This window comes from Pseudophryne corroboree, chromosome 6 (assembly GCF_028390025.1).
Source record: "Pseudophryne corroboree isolate aPseCor3 chromosome 6, aPseCor3.hap2, whole genome shotgun sequence".
Lineage (NCBI taxonomy): Eukaryota > Metazoa > Chordata > Amphibia > Anura > Myobatrachidae > Pseudophryne > Pseudophryne corroboree.
In genome coordinates, this window is record NC_086449.1 from 822,239,488 (window position 1) to 822,249,664 (window position 10,177).

Below are 10,177 nucleotides of genomic sequence, written 5' to 3' on the forward strand. Positions count from 1 at the left end.
AAGTCAACATGACAAAAGGTCGACATGAGTTGTATTTTTGGTGTTTTCTTCGTAGAGTGAAAAACTCATGTCGACCTTTTGTCATGTCGACATAGTAACCATGTCGACCAATAGTGGTCGACCTAATGCATGTAGACCTAAGTGTGGTCGATCTAGAGACCAGATTTGTATCACGCTGCACCCACACCTGCGTCATTGCCGCTACCCATATCAGAGTGCGCCCTGACCTGCGCCACTGCTGCTATGCGTATAACACTGCTGCTATGCGTATAGCACTGCAACCTGATCTGCGCCACTGCCGCTAGCCATAAAGACCTGCGCCACTGCCGCTAACTGTAAAGATCTTTGCCACTGCCACTAACCGTATCACACTGCGCCCACACCTGCGCAAAAGCCGCTAGCGTATCACAGTGCACCCTGACCTGCGCCACTGCCGCTATGCGGATCAGGCGTGTCCAGACCAGTGCCTCAGCTGCTAACCGTATAACTGTGCACCCATACCTGCGCCACTGCTGCGATGTGTATCACACTGCGACCTGACCTGTGCCACTGCTGCTTACAGTAAAAACCTGCAACACTGCTGCTATCCATATCACACTGCGTCCCCACTCCTGCTCTACTGCTGATAACCGTATCACAGTGCACCCTGACCTGCACCACTGCCGCTAACAGTATCACACTGCGCCCAGACGTGCACTACTGCCGCTATACATATCACACTGCGCCATTGCTGCTATCTGTAACACCTGTGCACCCAGAGCTGCACCACTGCCACTATCTGTATATCACTGCGCCAAGACATGTGCCACTGCATCTAATCGTATCACCGCGTGCCCAGACCTGCACCACTGCCGCTAACAGTATCACACTTCGCCCAGACATGCTCCACTACCGATATACGCATCACACTGCGCCCTGACCTTTGCCACTGCCGTTAACCACATCACACTGCGGCCTGACCTGCGCCACTGCCGCTAACCGCATCACACTGCGCCCTGACCTGCGCCACTGCCGCTAACCGCATCACACTGCGCCCTGATCTGCGCCACTGCCGCTAACCGCATCACCCTGCGCCCTGACCTGCGCCACTGCCGCTAACCGCTTCACCCTGCGCCCTGTACACTGCTCCACTGCCGCTAACCGCATCACACTGCGCCACTGCCGCTAACTGCATCACACTGCGCCCTGACCTGTGCCACTGCCGCTAACCGCATCACACTGCGCCCTGACCTGCGCCACTGCCGTTAACCGCATCACACTGCGCCACTGCCGCTAACCGCATCACCCTGCGCCACTGCCGCTAACCGCATCACACTGCTCCCTGACCTGCGCCACTGCCGCTATCCGCATCACCCTGCGCCCTGTACACTATTCCACTGCCGATAACCGCATCAAACTGCGCTCTGACCTGCGCGCCTGCTGCTAACCGCATCACACTGCGCCCTGACCTGCGCCACTGCCGCTAACCGCATCACCCTGCGCCACTGCCGCTAACCGCATCACACTGCGCTCTGACCTGGGCCACTGCCGCTAACCGCATCACACTGCGCCACTGCCGCTAACCACATCACCCTGCGCCACTGCCGCTAACCGCATCACACTGCGCCCTGATCTGCGCCACTGCCGCTAACCGCATCACACTGCGCCCTGACCTGCGTCACTGCCGCTAACCGCATCACACTGCGGCCTGCGCCACTGCCGCTAACTGCATCACACTGCGCCCTGACCTGCGCCACTGCCGCTAACCGCATCACACTGCGCCCTGACCTGCGCCACTGCCGCTAACCGTATCACACTGCGCCCTGACCTGCGCCACTGCCGCTAACCGCATCACACTGCGCCCTGACCTGCGCCACTGCCGCTAACCGCATCACCCTGCATCCTGTACACTGCGCCACTGCCGCTAACCGCATCACACTGCGCCCTGACCTGCGCCACTGCCGCTAACCATATCACCCTGTGCACTGTACACCGCCACTGCCGCTAACCGCATCACACTGCGCCCTGACCTGCGCCACTGCCGCTAACCGCATCACACTGCCCCTGACCTGCGCCACTGCCGCTAACCGTATCACACTGCGCCCAAACCTGCGCCACTGCCGCTAACCGCATCACACTGCGCCCAAACATGCGCCACTGCCGCTAACCGCATCACACTGCGCCCTGACCTGCGCCACTGCCGCTAACCGTATCACCCTGTACACCGCCACTGCCGCTAACCGCATCACACTGCGCCCTGACCTGCGCCACTGCCGCTAACCGCATCACACTGCACCCTGACTTGCGCCACTGCCGCTAACCGCATCACACTGCGCCCTGACCTGTGCCACTGCCGCTAACCGCATCCACTGCACCCTGACCTGCGCCACTGCCGCTAATTGCATCACCCTGCGCCCTGTACACTGCGCCACTGCCGCTAACCGCATCACACTGCGCCCTGACCTGCGCCACTGCCGCTAACCGCATCACACTGCGCCCTGACCTGCACCACTGCCGCTAACCGCATCACACAGCGCCCTGACCTGCGCCACTGCCGCTAACCGCATCACACTGCACCCTGACCTGCGCCACTGCCGCTAATTGCATCACCCTGCGCCCTGTACACTGCGCCACTGCCGCTAACCGCATCACACTGCGCCCTGACCTGCGCCACTGCCGCTAACCGCATCACACAGCGCCCTGACCTGCGCCATTGCAGCTAACCGCATCACACTACACCCTGACCTGCGCCACTGCTGCTAATTGCATCACCCTGCGCCCTGTACACTGCGCCACTGCCGCTAACCGCATCACACTGCGCCCTGACCTGCGCCACTGCCGCTAACCGCGTCACACTGCGCCCTGACCTGCGCCACTGCCGCTAACAGCATCACCCTGCGCCACTGCCGCTAACCGCATCACCCTGCACACTGTTCCACTGCCGCTAACCGCATCACACTGCGCCCTGACCTGCGCCACTGCCGCTAACCGCATCACCCTGCGCCACTGCTGCTAACCGCATCACACTGCGCTCTAACCTGCGCCACTGCCGCTAACCGCATCACCCTGCACCACTGCCGCTAACCGCATCACACTGCGCCCTGACCTGCGCCACTGCCACTATGCGTATCACTGCGCGCCCTGACCTGCGCCACTGCCACTATGTGTACCACTGCACGTCCGGACCAGCGCCTCTGCCGCTAACCATATCACTGCGCGCCCTGACCTGCGCCACTGCTGCTAACCGTAAATACCTGCGCCACTGCTGCTGTCCATATCACACAGCGCCCACACCTGTGCCACTGCCACTATGCGTATCACCGCGCATCCAGACCTGCGCCTCTGCCACTAACTGTAAAGACCTGTGTCACTGCCGATAACACAGGTCTTTACAGGTATCACACTGCGCCCACACTTGCACCACTCCCGCTATGCGTATATCACACTGTCTCCTGGGGTGTGGTTTATAGGATCGACTACACTTAGGTCGACCACTTTTGGCCAACAGTAACTAAGTCAGCACCTAAAATAGGTTGACACAAGCATTAAGTCAACATGACAAAAGGTCGACATGAGTTGTATTTTTGGTGTTTTCTTCGTAGAGTGAAAAACTCATGTCGACCTTTTGTCATGTCGACATAGTAACCATGTCGACCAATAGTGGTCGACCTAATGCATGTAGACGTAGTGTGGTCGATCTAGAGACCAGATTTGTATCACGCTGCACCCACACCTGCGTCATTGCCGCTACCCATATCAGAGTGCGCCCTGACCTGCGCCACTGCTGCTATGCGTATAACACTGCTGCTATGCGTATAGCACTGCAACCTGATCTGCGCCACTGCCGCTAGCCATAAAGACCTGCGCCACTGCCGCTAACTGTAAAGATCTTTGCCACTGCCACTAACCGTATCACACTGCGCCCACACCTGCGCAAAAGCCGCTAGCGTATCACAGTGCACCCTGACCTGCGCCACTGCCGCTATGCGGATCAGGCGTGTCCAGACCAGTGCCTTAGCTGCTAACCGTATAACTGTGCACCCATACCTGCGCCACTGCTGCGATGTGTATCACACTGCGACCTGACCTGTGCCACTGCTGCTTACAGTAAAAACCTGCAACACTGCTGCTATCCATATCACACTGCGTCCCCACTCCTGCTCTACTGCTGATAACCGTATCACAGTGCACCCTGACCTGCACCACTGCCGCTAACAGTATCACACTGCGCCCAGACGTGCACTACTGCCGCTATACATATCACACTGCGCCATTGCTGCTATCTGTAACACCTGTGCACCCAGAGCTGCACCACTGCCACTATCTGTATATCACTGCGCCAAGACATGTGCCACTGCATCTAATCGTATCACCGCGTGCCCAGACCTGCGCTAATGCCGCTGTCCGTATCACACTGTGCCCAGACCTGCACCACTGCCGCTAACAGTATCACAATTCGCCCAGACATGCTCCACTACCGATATACGCATCACACTGCGCCCTGACCTTTGCCACTGCCGTTAACCACATCACACTGCGGCCTGACCTGCGCCACTGCCGCTAACCGCATCACACTGCGCCCTGACCTGCGCCACTGCCGCTAACCGCATCACACTGCGCCCTGATCTGCGCCACTGCCGCTAACCGCATCACCCTGCGCCCTGACCTGCGCCACTGCCGCTAACCGCTTCACCCTGCGCCCTGTACACTGCTCCACTGCCGCTAACCGCATCACACTGCGCCACTGCCGCTAACTGCATCACACTGCGCCCTGACCTGTGCCACTGCCGCTAACCGCATCACACTGCGCCCTGACCTGCGCCACTGCCGTTAACCGCATCACACTGCGCCACTGCCGCTAACCGCATCACCCTGCGCCACTGCCGCTAACCGCATCACACTGCTCCCTGACCTGCGCCACTGCCGCTATCCGCATCACCCTGCGCCCTGTACACTATTCCACTGCCGATAACCGCATCAAACTGCGCTCTGACCTGCGCGCCTGCTGCTAACCGCATCACACTGCGCCCTGACCTGCGCCACTGCCGCTAACCGCATCACCCTGCGCCACTGCCGCTAACCGCATCACACTGCGCTCTGACCTGGGCCACTGCCGCTAACCGCATCACACTGCGGCGTGCGCCACTGCTGCTAACTGCATCACACTGCGCCCTGACCTGCACCACTGCCGCTAACAGTATCACACTGCGCCCAGACGTGCACTACTGCCGCTATACATATCACACTGCGCCATTGCTGCTATCTGTAACACCTGTGCACCCAGAGCTGCACCACTGCCACTATCTGTATATCACTGCGCCAAGACATGTGCCACTGCATCTAATCGTATCACCGCGTGCCCAAACCTGCGCCACTGCCACTAACCATATCACACTGTGCCCAGACCTGCGCCACCGCCGCTAACCGTATCACACTTCGCCCAGACATGCTCCACTACCGATATACGCATCACACTGCGCCCTGACCTTTGCCACTGCCGCAAACCACATCACCCTGCGCCACTGCCGTTAACCACATCACACTGCGGCCTGACCTGCGCCACTGCCGCTAACCGCATCACACTGCGCCCTGACCTGCGCCACTGCCGCTAACCGCATCACACTGCGCCCTGATCTGCGCCACTGCCGCTAACCGCATCACACTGCGCCCTGACCTGCGCCACTGCCGCTAACCGTATCACACTGCGCCCAAACCTGCGCCACTGCCGCTAACCGCATCACACTGCGCCCAAACATGCGCCACTGCCGCTAACCGCATCACACTGCGCCCTGACCTGCGCCACTGCCGCTAACCGTATCACCCTGTACACCGCCACTGCCGCTAACCGCATCACACTGCGCCCTGACCTGCGCCACTGCCGCTAACCGCATCACACTGCACCCTGACTTGCGCCACTGCCGCTAACCGCATCACACTGCGCCCTGACCTGTGCCACTGCCGCTAACCGCATCCACTGCACCCTGACCTGCGCCACTGCCGCTAATTGCATCACCCTGCGCCCTGTACACTGCGCCACTGCCGCTAACCGCATCACACTGCGCCCTGACCTGCGCCACTGCCGCTAACCGCATCACACTGCGCCCTGACCTGCACCACTGCCGCTAACCGCATCACACAGCGCCCTGACCTGCGCCACTGCCGCTAACCGCATCACACTGCACCCTGACCTGCGCCACTGCCGCTAATTGCATCACCCTGCGCCCTGTACACTGCGCCACTGCCGCTAACCGCATCACACTGCGCCCTGACCTGCGCCACTGCCGCTAACCGCATCACACAGCGCCCTGACCTGCGCCATTGCAGCTAACCGCATCACACTACACCCTGACCTGCGCCACTGCTGCTAATTGCATCACCCTGCGCCCTGTACACTGCGCCACTGCCGCTAACCGCATCACACTGCGCCCTGACCTGCGCCACTGCCGCTAACCGCGTCACACTGCGCCCTGACCTGCGCCACTGCCGCTAACAGCATCACCCTGCGCCACTGCCGCTAACCGCATCACCCTGCACACTGTTCCACTGCCGCTAACCGCATCACACTGCGCCCTGACCTGCGCCACTGCCGCTAACCGCATCACCCTGCGCCACTGCTGCTAACCGCATCACACTGCGCTCTAACCTGCGCCACTGCCGCTAACCGCATCACCCTGCACCACTGCCGCTAACCGCATCACACTGCGCCCTGACCTGCGCCACTGCCACTATGCGTATCACTGCGCGCCCTGACCTGCGCCACTGCCACTATGTGTACCACTGCACGTCCGGACCAGCGCCTCTGCCGCTAACCATATCACTGCGCGCCCTGACCTGCGCCACTGCTGCTAACCGTAAATACCTGCGCCACTGCTGCTGTCCATATCACACAGCGCCCACACCTGTGCCACTGCCACTATGCGTATCACCGCGCATCCAGACCTGCGCCTCTGCCACTAACTGTAAAGACCTGTGTCACTGCCGATAACACAGGTCTTTACAGGTATCACACTGCGCCCACACTTGCACCACTCCCGCTATGCGTATATCACACTGTCTCCTGGGGTGTGGTTTATAGGATCGACTACACTTAGGTCGACCACTTTTGGCCAACAGTAACTAAGTCAGCACCTAAAATAGGTTGACACAAGCATTAAGTCAACATGACAAAAGGTCGACATGAGTTGTATTTTTGGTGTTTTCTTCGTAGAGTGAAAAACTCATGTCGACCTTTTGTCATGTCGACATAGTAACCATGTCGACCAATAGTGGTCGACCTAATGCATGTAGACGTAGTGTGGTCGATCTAGAGACCAGATTTGTATCACGCTGCACCCACACCTGCGTCATTGCCGCTACCCATATCAGAGTGCGCCCTGACCTGCGCCACTGCTGCTATGCGTATAACACTGCTGCTATGCGTATAGCACTGCAACCTGATCTGCGCCACTGCCGCTAGCCATAAAGACCTGCGCCACTGCCGCTAACTGTAAAGATCTTTGCCACTGCCACTAACCGTATCACACTGCGCCCACACCTGCGCAAAAGCCGCTAGCGTATCACAGTGCACCCTGACCTGCGCCACTGCCGCTATGCGGATCAGGCGTGTCCAGACCAGTGCCTTAGCTGCTAACCGTATAACTGTGCACCCATACCTGCGCCACTGCTGCGATGTGTATCACACTGCGACCTGACCTGTGCCACTGCTGCTTACAGTAAAAACCTGCAACACTGCTGCTATCCATATCACACTGCGTCCCCACTCCTGCTCTACTGCTGATAACCGTATCACAGTGCACCCTGACCTGCACCACTGCCGCTAACAGTATCACACTGCGCCCAGACGTGCACTACTGCCGCTATACATATCACACTGCGCCATTGCTGCTATCTGTAACACCTGTGCACCCAGAGCTGCACCACTGCCACTATCTGTATATCACTGCGCCAAGACATGTGCCACTGCATCTAATCGTATCACCGCGTGCCCAGACCTGCGCTAATGCCGCTGTCCGTATCACACTGTGCCCAGACCTGCACCACTGCCGCTAACAGTATCACAATTCGCCCAGACATGCTCCACTACCGATATACGCATCACACTGCGCCCTGACCTTTGCCACTGCCGTTAACCACATCACACTGCGGCCTGACCTGCGCCACTGCCGCTAACCGCATCACACTGCGCCCTGACCTGCGCCACTGCCGCTAACCGCATCACACTGCGCCCTGATCTGCGCCACTGCCGCTAACCGCATCACCCTGCGCCCTGACCTGCGCCACTGCCGCTAACCGCTTCACCCTGCGCCCTGTACACTGCTCCACTGCCGCTAACCGCATCACACTGCGCCACTGCCGCTAACTGCATCACACTGCGCCCTGACCTGTGCCACTGCCGCTAACCGCATCACACTGCGCCCTGACCTGCGCCACTGCCGTTAACCGCATCACACTGCGCCACTGCCGCTAACCGCATCACCCTGCGCCACTGCCGCTAACCGCATCACACTGCTCCCTGACCTGCGCCACTGCCGCTATCCGCATCACCCTGCGCCCTGTACACTATTCCACTGCCGATAACCGCATCAAACTGCGCTCTGACCTGCGCGCCTGCTGCTAACCGCATCACACTGCGCCCTGACCTGCGCCACTGCCGCTAACCGCATCACCCTGCGCCACTGCCGCTAACCGCATCACACTGCGCTCTGACCTGGGCCACTGCCGCTAACCGCATCACACTGCGGCGTGCGCCACTGCTGCTAACTGCATCACACTGCGCCCTGACCTGCACCACTGCCGCTAACAGTATCACACTGCGCCCAGACGTGCACTACTGCCGCTATACATATCACACTGCGCCATTGCTGCTATCTGTAACACCTGTGCACCCAGAGCTGCACCACTGCCACTATCTGTATATCACTGCGCCAAGACATGTGCCACTGCATCTAATCGTATCACCGCGTGCCCAAACCTGCGCCACTGCCACTAACCATATCACACTGTGCCCAGACCTGCGCCACCGCCGCTAACCGTATCACACTTCGCCCAGACATGCTCCACTACCGATATACGCATCACACTGCGCCCTGACCTTTGCCACTGCCGCAAACCACATCACCCTGCGCCACTGCCGTTAACCACATCACACTGCGGCCTGACCTGCGCCACTGCCGCTAACCGCATCACACTGCGCCCTGACCTGCGCCACTGCCGCTAACCGCATCACACTGCGCCCTGATCTGCGCCACTGCCGCTAACCGCATCACACTGCGCCCTGACCTGCGCCACTGCCGCTAACCGTATCACACTGCGCCCAAACCTGCGCCACTGCCGCTAACCGCATCACACTGCGCCACTGCCGCTAACCGCATCACACTGCGGCCGGACATGCGCCACTGCCGCTAACCGCATCACACTGCGCCCTGACCTGCGCCACTGCCGCCAACCGCATCACCCTGCGCCACTGCCGCTAACCGCATCACACTGCGCCACTGCCGTTAACCGCATCACACTGCGGCCTGACCTGCGCCACTGCCGCTAACCGCATCACACTGCACCCTGACCTGCGCCACTGCCGCTAACCGCATCACACTGCACCCTGATCTGCGCCACTGCCGCTAACCGCATCACCCTGCGCCCTGTACACTGCCGCTAACCGCATCACACTGCGCCCTGACCTGCGCCACTGCCGCTAACTGCATCACACTGCGCCCTGACCTGTGCCACTGCCGCTAACCGCATCACACTGCGCCCTGACCTGCGCCACTGCCGTTAACCGCATCACACTGAGCCACTGCCGCTAACCGCATCACCCTGCGCCACTGCCGCTAACCGCATCACACTGCGCCCTGACCTGCGCCACTGCCGCTAACCGCATCACCCTGCGCCCTGTACACTATTCCACTGCCGCTAACCGCATCACACTGCGCCCTGACCTGCGCGCCTGCTGCTAACCGCATCACACTGCGCCCTGACCTGCGCCACTGCCGCTAACCGCATCACCCTGCGCCACTGCTGCTAACCGCATCACACTGCGCTCTGACCTGGGCCACTGCCACTATCCGCATCACACTGCGCCACTGCCGCTAACCACATCACCCTGCGCCACTGCCGCTAACCGCATCACACTGCGCCCTGATATGCGCCACTGCCGCTAACCGCATCACACTGCGCCCTGACCTGCGCCATTGCCGCTAAC